Below are 15,040 nucleotides of genomic sequence, written 5' to 3'. Positions count from 1 at the left end.
TACATGATAGTAATGTCATTGGAAATGCAGAATGCATTTTTACAGAGGTCACATTATCTTGAAAACATTGTTTAATAATATATTGTTTTAGTTGTTAAGTAATTTGAAAACTTATCAAAGACACTATTTCCCCCTAAATGTTTCAATATTCAGTACACAAAATTTTTTATATATTTCTCACCTAGCAATTCTTAGTTATAAATAGCTTTAAACACTGTAATCTGAATTCTATTTAAACAGAGTCCCTCAAAATGAGAAACCTAACATTTTCCATATGCACTGTCATATTCCATCCCTTTTCTAATGTTCATATTTCATTAGCATTTTGTAACTGGCCTTGAATTTTTTTCCTAAAGCAATTCTTTGTATTTATAGTCCATTTAATATTTGATTTGTCAAGGCCTAGTTAGACTTTTTTAAGACAACAAATCAATCTAAATCTTTTCTGCATTTTAATTGTTATGTTAAATTTTGATTTACTGGCAACCAGAATTGAACTTTGCAACATGAACCACTAATGCTGATTTGATCCCTGTATTAGTGTTGAAAGTTGGGAAAACGGTGTTCAAAAATATCAAGAGATTACAAAACCATGAAACTGGGAATGGAAGAACTCTATTTACCTGCAGGCTCTCTATAATGATGGTAGTATTAATGCATGTATGTTGATGCTACCTGTAATCCAAAGAATATGATTTTCTTTAGGCAAGGTTTTTAAGAAGTAGAAAACGTAGTTGTTTATATTAATTGAACTTGTTCCCAATTTATTAGAAAAGTATATTTTTAAACAGGCCAGAGATTTATTTCAGATGTTTATGCTATGATTTATTTTAGGAGAAATTTATTTATTTCAAATAGTTAGGTAAAGGTCTTTTTTGAGCATCAGAAACAGATTAGTTAGTTGACTGAGAGAAGCACAAAGTCGTTTATATTTTTTAAAGAAAGAGCAAAGTCGTTTGTGATTTATCTATTTTATAATGATAATTCTAATGATCTCTGACACCTGGAATGATATACACATATGGAAATAAATGTTGCTAAGAGAGATTTATTTAAACTCTTTCAGCAGGCACCTTCCCTTTTTCCTTTTTATTCTGAAAATTGTACTTTGGTTTCTTTAGATTTGAAAAAAAATTATTTCTTGGGTATAGGATATTCTGTAGTCATACTGACAAAATGAGCTACCAACTATAGTGGGCCTGCAGCTGTGCATGTCCTTGATGTGTTTTATCAATGAAGTATTGTGTGTGGAGTACTTTGGATTATGCCTGAAAATCTGCATGCTCATTAACCTTTTGCAGGTAACCACACCAGATCCAGGAGCTGCAGGTACTGAAAAACTGTGAGCTACTTGTGCAGGTCTGTTAGAGTCCATAAAATAATGGCCAGTCCTGAATTAAGGTCAAGACATGGAGGTTTTCTAGAGCTAATCAAACAAACTGGGAATTTCCAACCAATCTCAGTGTACTTAACAAAGGGGTGTCTAATGAATGATTGAGTGGGACTATTTTCCATGATTTATTCTCAACTGCTTTTTGACTTCAGGTAAAGAGGATATGATTGTGGGGGAGGGCTGAGAGGGATGGACAGTTTGTGGAGAGACACAGTATTGACTGGAGGAGAGGGAGAGATGTATGATGAATTATTGATATATTTGCCTGAAGTCTTGGTGCCATAGAATGAATACATGTGCTGTTTAATTAAAAAAAAAAGAATTCTCAACTATCTTGCATGGAAAAAACATGATTAAGAAAAAACTGAGAATAGGTTGTCTGGTTTCAAATTCTTTCATGTGTAGTCTAAATTGTCTGACAGACCTCAAAAATAAAAGTAATTAGAATATGGTTTAAAACTATTTGTAGTTTTAATATAATTATATCAAGTTTGATATAATTAAAATGATATAAGTAAAATCAGGCTTTGTAAGACCTCTCCATTCTTTTATAAAGTTCTCAGATTATGTAGCCAGCAGCAAGGAAATAAGCAGAAATAACTTAAGAGAAATAGGAGATAGACTTTATAATCAGGGCAGTTTCGTAAACATGATAGACAGCCATGATAGTGGAGAATTCTCTTCCTACACTACCTCTTAAAAAGTTTCCTCAGCTCTAGCAACCATGCGTTAAGGGGAAGGAAAAGATGCTGAGTTTCTCTTTCTGGCTGCCACCTCCTCCAAATCATAGTTTTTTAAAAGGCAGAAATAAACTCTTCTGATAGTTACATCAAGCTGTTGCATACTAATTTGTTTAATTACAGCATAATGCTCAAGAAGGATGCTAAGTCCACCCAAAGCAAAACTCAGATAAAGGAACATTAAAAAGCCCGGGGCAAATCATCTATATACATAAACAAAGAGAAGTATTGCTACAGAGGAAGATTCCATTATGTGCATTAGCAAGCACCACTAGCCTTATTACTAATAATGATGCTAATGACAATAATCACGAAAACTCAGACAATTTATGAAACACCACGCTAGACGTTGTACAGAACATTATTAGAACCCATTTGTTTCTAGTAGGCTGACAATCAAAATTGGCACCTTGCCCCTACTCTTAGTTTGAATATGCTGCACTTTTTAAAGTCACTTATGCAATTATCAGTATTATGACCACATCTTTCTTCATAATTGCTTTAAATAATAATTATTAACCTATTATGGAAGTGAAAAAAGAGAATGGAAGAGGAATGAAGGCAATGCTAGCATCTTTTTTTCTCTCTTCCCTTTCCCTTTTTAAGAAAGGGACACAGGGTAGCTAGGTGGTGCAGTGGATAGAGTACTGGCCCTGGAGTCAGGAGTAACTGAGTTCAAATCCAGCCTCAGACACTTAATAATTACCTAGCTGTGTGGCCTTGGGCAAGCCACTTAACCCCTTTGCCCTGCAAAAAAAAAGGACACCATAGACTAGACATTGAAAAAAACCTATGTTTTCTTTGTCAACTATCTTTGTTTGTCTGACTTTCTATTAGATCCTTCAGTCCAGATGTTTCCTGTTTCAAGCAGCTGCTCCATCTTAAACTTCTAATCTCTAATCTAAACTTTGTCCACATTAGACATCTCTGAGATGTTGTAATGAGTTTTGAAACAAGGTAGTCTGAGAAGGGATGGTGGCTAACTTTCAAGAGATAGTTGACAAGGTCTCCAAAATAGCCTAGTTACAGTACTCAGTTGTTAGATATAATTTTCACTTAAAGACATAAATCAAGTCACAGATTCTGTTTAAACTGGGATAAAATGTAAGCAGACCATACCTCCAAAACATAGCTTCTGGGTAGGATGGAAAGGGACTGAAGCAATCTCTGCAAGTAAAGAAAAAAGATGTGATTTTATCTTGTGCGACTGGATGCCTTTTCATTGAGAGTTTACAGGCTTTGCAACCATTTTAAGTCTCACTTTCTATTTTAAAATTAAAATGGAAGCCATTCAACGTTCTTAATTTAGATTTTGCAATAAAAAATCAAAGGCTAAATTGCATCACACTACAGTTCTTTTGGAAACCCATTTAAACTTAAGTATATAAGAATAATGATAATTTGTAAATTTCTAGTCTTGACTCACAATGCTTTTGCTTCTTACTTCCTTAGTTGAAGTTTAGTGCAGTGGTGTCTTTTTTCATTCAATTGCTCTTCATAGAAGGTTTTCATTTGGAAGGATGAAAAGAGTGAAGTGAAACTTCTATTTTAAAAGGGGTTTTGTGTGTGGTAAGAGGGGGGCATCAATCAGGACAGGTGATGAAAATTTCTAGAAGAATAGGGAGGAGAGAGCCTCAGTAACTTCAATTGTTTTCCCTTTGCCTAATGTAGCATGCCAGTTGTGGAGGTATCCCACTCATAGATTCTTTTATCAGACTTCTGGTTTTCACTGTGGACTAGCTTATCACAAAACACTTAAAGAATAGTGAACTCCATACAATATATGAGTTCACTCTGTTACAAATTCATAGAATAATAGAATAGCAGAGTAGGAGTTTAGACATTATTTCAACCAGTTTCCTCTTATGGCAGATGAGGAAACTGAGGCACAGAACATCAATCAATAAATGACATGCTAATGAGGTAGAGTATGTGGCAATATTGATTAATTTCTCATTGAAATTATGTATTAGGTAATACATTTTGAAGGTTCCATGATATATTACTATATATAGTCTTGAGAAGTTGGAGTTTTTCTATGGGGCTGGAAAAAGGTTATTTATTGTCTTTGATTCCATAATTTAGTAACTCTGGGTGATTTTGATTCTTGAACAGAAGTATAAAGAAGGAAGTAGTGATGAATGCTTTAAAAAATTGGACATATCTAATAGGTTGATTATCTGTGTTCTGATTTATGCTCTAATACTTAGACTAATCATCAAGCATAACACTGTTTTGAGAATACTACCACCTTATACATCTCTAAACCCTATGTCCTCTTAAAGACATCCTTGTTCTCGATCAAAATAGAAACATCACAATATAGAGTGACATATAGATGGTACATTATATATTATGTATGATTATAAACATGTTGAAGTTTAGATATATTCTTTTGGTTGTTGGAAAGTCATTAGAATAGTTGGTCTTTACAATTTCATTGAATTGGAGAGAATTAAATATGTAAGAAATGAAATATCAAGCCCAAATTTTCTTGAGAGAATAATTTGAATTTTGATCTTTTAAACTATAACATGGAGTAGCTATGTTATGTTATGGAACACATACTTCTAGAAAGTTTTCATAGTAAATAAGTTTTTAAAATCAGGAAAGATCTAACATATATATGTATTTGTGTTTATAATCTTTCCTATTCTGAAAACTTATATATATATATATATATATATACACACATATATACATATGTTATATTAACATACACATATATCTAGAAGGCAAAGTATGTGAAGAAGAATGATGTTTAATAAATCTAGAAGTATAAGACAGAGACAATTTGTGAAGGACTGTGAATGACAAATAGATGACTTTGCACTGTATTTTAAAGGCAGTAGTAACCTCTGAAGTTTTTTGAAAGAGAGGCATGGACTTGTGGGGCAATCATTGGTATTAAAAAATTCTATTAATATTATCACATCTTGCCAGCTGATTATTTTTTTTTTTTGTTTTACTATAAGAGCACATTAAAAAAAATGCAATTTACCAAACATTTAAGTACCTACTACTATATGTTAGGTGCCAGAGATACCAAGTTTTAAAAAAAAAGTCAGGGGGAAACTCTTGCCCATAAAGGGTTTACTTTTTGCTATGGAGTTAGGAAGAAGGGAAATGGTATCTACATGTATAAAGATGGTACTTGGTTGGATATGATGAGAGGAGATACACAAAATAACCTTGAAAAATCAGTATATTTGGAAAGCTTTTTAAGGAGGAAGTTTTAAAGAAAAAGGAGTCTGACAGGTAGAAATAAGTATATTTTGGTCATGGGAGATTGAGCAAGGCATTAGTAGATTCAAGATGCAGTTTGTTAGGTTTAAATAACAGCTAGTGGACCTGTTTGGCAAAAGTGGAAGTGTTGGATTCCTCCCATGGAGGCCTTGCCTTGACATGTTGGGCTTAAAAGTTGCTTTTAACCTAGAAGCTGTAGGGAAGCAGTGAAAATTTTTGAACAGGCAAGTAATTTGGTAAGACCAAGTATATCAGAAAAATGATTTTGACAGCTGTTTGAAAAATAAACTTGATATAAATTTGTTATAAATTTTGTATTTTCAAAAAACTTTAATAAAAAATACTGGTTTGTAGACCCATTAGCATTGAATCAGGCATAGTAACAGATGCTATAATGTACCTCAGTTCTCACCTGCAACACTAGTTATTTCAAATCTTTGATTCTGAGCAGAAACTGTGAATCCTGGTGAATTATGTGTTAGTTTTGTTGTGATATGAATAAACAGTACATTTTTCTTTCATATTTCCCAAAATTTGACCCAGAATTCTGAGGAGGTTGTCAGGGTAAGTAAAAAGTACAAACTCATGCTGGACTTCAGCCTTACATGTAAAGTATGTAAATATCCAATATAATTTTTAAAAATTAGAAAATAGAATCCAGATTCTAAAATTGAATTCTAGAATTGAAAATAATTCCAAAGATCATCAGGCTCAGCTAGATAAGATAAATAACTCATTTTATGAATTAGGAACATGAGACAAATTGAGAATAAGAGTGCTACACACACACACACACACACACACACACACACACACAAAGACTCATAGAGTCACATAAGAAGTTAGTAGCAGAACTGTGATTCTAATGTAGGTCTTTTGACTTAAAAGTCAGTGCTCTTTCAATTATGTTATACAACCAACTGTACAATCCTCAAGTCTAAAAACAGGATTGAAGAGAGAAAAAACCACTCATATATACATGTATGTGCTTCTTTATTATGGAAGGTACAAATGTTCTCAAATTCTGTGTATTTATATAATTTATATCATTGTACATTATATATACCTTATTCATATATATAAATATATATGACTACATATATATATATATATATATATATAACTATATGATCTCTTGTGTGGGATGTTGTTTTGGGTTGTGCCAAATAACTTCCAAGCTCCCTTTTAATTTGAATTTTCTAAGATTCTAAAAATAATCCTGTCCAAAAGATTCAGAAAGATTCAGATGGTGATTCTACATGATATATATATATATATATATGTAAATATACATATATAATGGAAAATTTATCATTCTTTGTTTAATGCATTTACAAATTCATTCAAGTAGACTTTGCTTAATACATAACTGATTTTTAAAAAAAAACTTAGTGCTGAATTATAGTAAAATTCTTAAACTTTCCAAGAATCTGCATTTTAAAAAATATATCACAAAGTATGGGCTTGGTGATGAATGGTATGTTTGGCAGAAGGACCAGCCTGGCTATTTCCCCAGAGACTCATCAGTAGGAGAGGTTTAGGGTGATATATTTGTGGAAGATTTGTTATCTGCATCCACTACTGAAATTACAGATCCTTGTGATATTGAAAAAGAAATATATATTTTTGCTCCTTTCGTGCTTACTACAACCAGACCTATTATATGTATTCAAATTTTCTTCTTTCCCCTTAATTTTCTTCACCTTTTCTATTTCAGTACTTCAAGGATTTGTAATTTTAAAACTGTTGGTACTAACTCCAACTACTCTCTGTAATTTAATCTTTGAGAGGATGTGAGTTCATCATTGCAGGTGTTCAATCAAAGACTATATGATCATTTGTCTGGGATGCTGTTTAGCTATGGGTTGTACCAAAAACTTCTCAACTCCCTTTTAATTTGGGCTCTCCCAGATTCTAAAAATAATCCCATCCAATAGATTCAGAAAGATTCAGTTGATGATTCTACAAGCCTATAGTGATGAGTTCTACAAACTGGTCTAGTCTGGTTATCAGACAATGGATTTATAGTATAACTCCTGGTGCTTATGCAAGTTGGTAGAATTTTCCAGCGTGTAAACTAACCTGACATAATCTGCAAGAACTCAGAGTTGCCATGTCACTATGAGTTATCTGAGCATGATCTTATACCTATGCTAAAACTAACAAAACTTTTGACCCTCAAAAGTCACCACTCATTTGCTATCATAAAATAGTTAAATTATACAACTTAATTAGTATTTTCTAAATGAGGAAAATTTCTTTAAAATTTTGAAATTCTTTGAAATGCTTCCTAGGTAGGCAAAGCACTGACAAAGGAGTCATACATACTCAGCTAGAATGTATATATCATTATAATCTGTTCTCAAAGATAGGGTTTATTGACTTTAGACAAAGGAGACTCTGAGACCACTACAAGTAGTGGTCTTCTCTCCTCTTTTTCCAATAAGTTCTGTTATTTCAAATTACCTGTTCAAAACTACAGAATATATCTTGAGATATATTCAGATAGTTCAGATTCTGTGTTTATTACAATGGTTAAAATTAATTTCAATATGACATTCATAATATTTCATTTATTTGGAATTTAATTGTGATATTTTAATTATTAATTTCAAAATAACATTCATAGAAATTTTATTTTTCCATCTAATTTATTCATTTGTGAAAGCTTATAAGATATTCCCAATAATATAATAACCCATAAAATAATTTCATTAATGTATATTCCTGCTATATCTATTTGATCTCCTCCTATTTTCCTTCTCAATTTTTTTGACTCACTACTGATCAGATTTGTTCTTTAATGAACAGATTTCCCAGTTTCCTATTATCTTCTAAATAAGTATGAACTATGTATGGAGCCTATGTTCAGGGCTCTGCCTGGTCAATACAGGCTAACTTTGTATATCACTTTAGTTCCCCTTCTCATAGATCTTAGGTTATAGTCTCCATCAACTGTTCTCATCTTGTCATCAGTCATTCAATATCTTTTCCTAGGCTATAGCTTAAATATAGGTTGTATCCTTCTTTTAAAATACATCCTGTGAGGGATCTTTTTTCCTTCCTTCCTTAAATCAGGTATCTCCTCCTTCACGTCACTGACCCTCCCTTACTACAATTGAAAATGAGTTTTCCCTCTACACATTTCTGTTCCATCAATGCTTTGGTTCAAGTACAATGGTTCTGACAAATAATTACATTTAATGCCAAGATTTGAAACGTTTTTCTCTTCCCCAAGAGGTTTTATGAATACTGACCAAATCAATTAAAAACAAATCAGAGCATAGTTTATTTAGGTCACTGTAACTTTGTAAATATTTGATGGCATAATCTTAATGACAGAACATATTATTTTTATAAATAGGAAATTATTTGACCCAGATAGTTCAGTGAAAAAAATTTTTGGTTTATATTATCTCAGTATAGGATAACAGAATTAGCTTGAATCATTCAGGTTGTTTTCCACTTTTCCATTTACTTGTTCCTGGAGAAATATAGCCTTTAAAATATAAAAGTATTACAATAGTGCATTTAAATAGTACTTTAAGGTTTACTTTATATTATTTAATTATATGTGATCAATTACAATTATTTGATTATATTAATAATTATAGTATTTAATTATATAATACAATTATATAACATTATATTATACTATAAAGTATATACATATATTTATGTTAACTCTTTTGATCTTACCAAGTCTATAGAATAGGTATTATTATTATTAACACCATTTTATAAATGAGAAAACTATGTCACCAAAAGGTTAAATGACTTTCCCAAGGCCATTTAGCTAGTAAATGTCTCAGACAGAATTTGAGCTCAGGATTGATTCCAGGCTGAAACAAATGTTATTTTTACTATTTGACAGATTCCAAGAGTTAAAAATACAAGGACAAATCATAATTTTTTTATTGGAGATTTTTAATTATTTCATTTAATAGCTTAGGAAACTAAAACCATTCTAATTATTTCATTTAATAGCTTAGGAAACTAAAACCCAAATGAGTTAAATGACTTATTATAGGTCTACCAGTTATAGGTAGCATAAGTAGTATTCTAACTAGATACTCTGACTATATCCAATGTATTTTTTACTACCCACCCTACTTAAAGAATTATTACACTGGATGTTCCCATTACTCAATTTTTTTTGAAATCTTTTGGACTCTATTCCAAGTAGAAAATTTATTGACAAAAAGCATTCATACCAGCTGGGACAGAATTGAACTCCCTGTGTGTGAAAATGGGGTTCCTCAATCGAGAGAAAAAAAACCCTATAGTACCTCCTTGTAAGCCTCCCTAATAAGCTGTGGTAATTTAAGACCCATGTTCAAAATAATTGGGTCTATCTTGAGATCTATTATTCAGTAAGTTCAGAAAAGAGTTTCTCAGGACTTGTAAGAAAGCAGACATTGGGATAAAAAGATGCTACATATATATATATATATATATATACATATATATATATATTAATCTTTTGAAACTCAGTATAGTTTCACTAAAAACACACTAAAAGTATAATTGACTAGACAGTGTGTGTGTGTATTCTTGGTGTTTGTAAAAATATCAAATGTAATTAATCTATCTTTCACATGAGAACATTAGAAATAGTAATTTATAAAAGCAAGTGTTCAGTTATTACATATTTACACATAAAAAGTATCCTTTTAGATACCTTTGAAAGAACCATTGAAGGTAATTTCTTATTCTCCTAAATTAAATTTATTTTATATCTGAATCAGTATCTCCTTGAAGTTGTTTTATATCGTACTAATTTAAATTATTGAGGAAAACAATTCACTCACAGCATTCACTGGGCAAAAGCTAAATTCAATTCAGGCATTAACCTGAGTTCTAGCATCTAAAGAAAATAATAACGACAATAGAAGACTGTTCCTAACCTCAAGGAATTTACTTGCTATTGGGGGCTTGTACGATTTGCTCATAAAAATAAATGTCAGACAATATGAGGAAGGGAAAAACAATGATAACCTAGGAAGATTGGTAAAGGCTTCCCCAATGGAGAACCTTAAGGGATAATGAAAGGATTCTCAGGGATGAAAGTGAGGAAAGAAGGTATTCCAGACCCATGGGACAGTCTATGCATAGGAAGGAAAGTGGGAGGAAAAAGTACAAAGTTTAGATCAGAGGATAGGTCACTTTGACTAGAACATAGACTATATGAAGATGAGTGACATGAAAAGCCTAGAAAGATAGACTGAAGTAAGGTTGTGAAGGGTTTAAAGTGGCCATCAAAAGAATTTGGATTTCATCTTTGGATCTATAGGGAGCTACTACTACATTTTTTCCTTTTATTTTTTTTTAAGTAAAAGAATAACATCCAATTTTTCTTTCACAAAATCTTTCATAAAAATTGTATCTAAGTTCACATCAGCATTTCATGCAGCATTTCTGACCTACATTACTGGCGCAGTTTCATTAGTTTCCTTCTCTTTCTCTCTGCATATGTACTCATTATTTGGAAAGCTCTGTCCCCTCACCTTTGCCTCTCAGAATCCCTGACTTCTTACCATGATAAATTTAAATAGCAAGCTTCTAGTGCCCCAATTCCCAATATATAGACTTTGTATAGACATAGATCTGTTCCGTTGGCTTCCCTGTCAGTTGGCATATGTATATATTTATGTTATGTGTTTGTGTGTGTATCTATGAGTGTGTGCTTGATATGCATCTATTTGTATATATATATATACATATATATATATATTATACAGCTATATATCTATCTTTCTCTCTCTAGTTGGATGGAGGGATTAAAGGATGAGAAGAGACAGGGGTGGATAGGATGGAAAAAAAGTGCATTTTATTTCTAGTAATAAAAATGCAAGCTTGATATATAGTAGGCACTTAAATGTTTATTGACTGATAGAAATAATAGTTGATAGTCATATTGTACTTTTGGGTTTGCAAAGCTTTTGCATAAATTATCCCATTTCATGCTAATTATCACAGAAATGAAATACTATACAAAGATAAATTATCTCATTGAATACTAATTGCCACAGGTAAAATAAAGGTGGTGATTTCTGAAAGTACTTATTTAAATATCAGCAAAATATCCATTTCAATTATACATTGCTTTAATCAAATCAAATTTGTTTATGAAAATATTCATTTCTGACTAGCCTGTTTGGGAAAACTTACAATCTTAAGTCATGCATCATACATTTAAAAGATAAAAAAAGTCTTACTAAGGTATCAAATGATATTAGACTCAAAGGTATATTTAGTCCTAATTCTAATCTCTTCTTAACTAGACTATTTTAATAGCCTCTTAACTGACTCTCCTGTGTCTAGTCTATCGCCTTTCTAATCAGTCCTTCAGTCTATTTCCTGGGTAGGTTTCCTAATTCACTACTAATTACATCATTCCTAATCTCACATCACAATACTGCACAATTTTTTATAAAAAATATGAATTTAGCATTCAATGCCCTTGAGATTCTGGTTTCAATGAATTTTTATACTTAAATTACATATTTTTCAATCACTATAAATTCTATATAAACTGATCAAAACTACACTCTTCCTTAATTTTCCATCATCTCTCATTTATATGGAAGTCCATCTGGTGGACTATTAGGTGTCTCAGCCTTAGGATTGGTTTTCCCATCATATCCATCCTTTGAAATATTTACCTTGAAACCTTCAGTAAGTTTTCACCTTAAAAATGTATTCTCTCAATATATTTCTAGTAACATGAGTATTTTGTCTACTTTGGTTTGAACAGCAGTATGCTGGCTGACAATCAACTTTGCCAACAATTATTATTTTTTTCAAGGATTCAGATTTTCTTATATGCCCATATATGTACATAAGCATATATTTTTATATTTAATATATAGTATAATAGGAAAAGTCCAACAGGTGGACAATCTAGTCAACTCTGTGATTTTGAAAACATATGAAAGGGTACTTTCAATTACATAAGATAGATACTTACTTCATTAAGATGATTGATATAACTAATTCAGAGAAAGTGATATTTGAAGTTGATACTATATCAGTACTGGGAGACATTTCTTTTGAATCATCCAGATTATTTTTGAACTTTCCTTTTTCCTTGCTATTTAATAGTTATAAACTTTAACATATGTTTGTATCAAGGAGGAATGTCCAAAGATACATACATATATATATACATATATACATGTATATATATGTATATATATGTATGTATATATATATACATATATATACATATATATGTATATATATGTATATATATATATATATACTTTTTAAAAGAAGATATTTTCTTTGGAAAATGTTTCATAATAAAGTATCAAATGAAAACAGATTTTTAAAAAGAAATTGTTGTTGATATATTTGAAATCATGTGTTTCCCAGAAATCCAGTAGATAAGAGTGCTGGACCTGGAGTTAGGAAGACTCATCTTCCTGAGTTTAAATTCAGTCTTAGACACTTGCTAACTATGTGATCCTCGGCAAGTCACTTAACCCTGTTTGCCTTAGTTTACTCATCTGTAAAATGAACTGGAGAAGGAAATAGCAGTCACAGCAGTACCTTTGCCTAGAACACCCGAAATGGAGTTATGGAAAGTCAGATACTAATGAAAATAACTGAACAACTCCCCATGCCAATTGAAATTTCATTTTTAACTATATTCTGAAATTAAGAATAGGAATCAAGCATAATAAATACACAGAAGAATAAAATTTAGATATGATAGGAATTTTAGAGGTCCCTTGATCTAATTTCCTCTCATTTTACAGAATTCCAATGAAACAAGTCAACTTGAGTAACTTCCTCAAGGTCATATAAGGTCTGAGATTCAAGACTAGACCCTCTGAATCAAAATATACTTCTCTTTACTGTTGATCAGAAGTGAGAAATCTCCAATCCACTGGCCATAAAATGCCCAAGAAATAATTTCATTTTGTGCTGCCATGGCAACTGTAGGCAGGACTCAAAATTCAATAAGTCTAGGAGCTTTTTAGAGGTAAATTGATTAAATGTTTGACCAAATATAGCAAATTAATTTTTAAGTTGATAATTTTGTATGGCCAGTGAATGTTGTTATAAATATACAAATGAACCCATGGGAGAAAAACATTTTCTTCCCATGCTCTAGATGCTTAAAAATGCTTAGAAATCTTAAAAAAAAGAAATCTTCTTAGGGAATATATCAGTTTGCTGAAAACTAATATTATACTGATTTGGGCTAAATGTGAACTATGTGATTGTAGCAATGTGATTTCCAGCAAAATTAAGTCCAACAGATTTTAAATAAGAAAGATTTTGAACCAATTCCAAGAAAGGAAAGGGGGAACCCTAATTTTTCCATCTTTAAAAATTTTCATATTTTAATATGAAATTAAACACTGGAGAAAGTTATATATTCAATTCAGCACATGATTTTGCAGTCTAGAAATAATAAAATCATAGAATTTTAGATGTGGAATTGACTTCAATAGCTAGTTAACCCAAGAGGAATCTCTAACCCAAACTCCATAGAAACTCCCACTCTATTACGCTTCCATTTTTCATCTGAATTTCATTTGAATGCCACTGCTCTAAAGGAAGCCATCAGTCCCAGTGGCAGCCCATTTTACTTTTGCAACAGTTTTTGTTTATTAAGTTTTTCATGACATCAAGTATAGATTGTCCTCTTTGCATTTTCACCCATTGGTTCTGGTTTTGTTCTCTGGGTTCACACAGAATAAAACTAATTACTTTTTTTCAAATGACAATACTTTCATTATTTGGAGAGTAATGCCACTTTTCCAGAATAAACAACTCCAAACTCCTACTTCTTCCTTATTTGACATGGGTTTAAGTACTTTGACCATTCTAGTTGTTAGAATGTGAAAGTCTCTCTCTCTCTCTCTCTCTCTCTCTCTCTCTCTCTATATATATATATATATATATATATATATATATATATTTTTTTTTTTTTTCCCAGTGTAAGTGAAAACTTCTTCTTGAACAATAGAATGTTATGATGATGGCTGTACTCTGTGTAGGAAAAAGGGAAGGAAATTACTGTTATTTGGCACTTTCTATGAACTAGGCATTGTGCTAAGGGTTTTACAAATAGTCTCTCATATAATGGATAGAGTAAGTAGAGTATTGACAACTATATTGAAGAAGGATTGGAAGCTTGAAACTAATTTTCATATTTCTATAGCAGTGCATCCAAGAGTTCATAAGGACCTGAAATTTGTGGTAGTATTGTGAATGTAAAGAATGGTAAATATAGTAAATATATTGGGAGATAAAAAAGAAAAAAAAACATGACTTAGAAACTAGGTTGGGAGAAGATGAATTGAAGATGACACCAAAGTTGTGAAAGTATGGTGGCAGGGACAGCTACATGGCACAGTGTATAGAGCACTGGCCTTGGTCATAGGAGGACCTGGTTAAAATCCAGTCTCAGACATTTAATAATTACCTAGCTGTGTGACCTTGGGCAAGTTGCTTAATCCCATTGCTTTAAAAAATAAAATAAAAAAAGATAGTATAGTGGCACCTTGGATAGGTAGAAAAAATTATGTAAGATGTAGAATTAGGGGAGAAAATAAAAGATAAATAGAACTTATAGAACTTATATTTGGAAGGCACTTTAAAGGTCATTTAGTCTGCTTCCTTCATTTTATAGATTAGAAAACTA

Source organism: Macrotis lagotis, chromosome 3 (genome assembly GCF_037893015.1).
Source record: "Macrotis lagotis isolate mMagLag1 chromosome 3, bilby.v1.9.chrom.fasta, whole genome shotgun sequence".
Classification (NCBI taxonomy): domain Eukaryota; kingdom Metazoa; phylum Chordata; class Mammalia; order Peramelemorphia; family Peramelidae; genus Macrotis; species Macrotis lagotis.
This window is presented reverse-complemented; position numbering follows the sequence as displayed.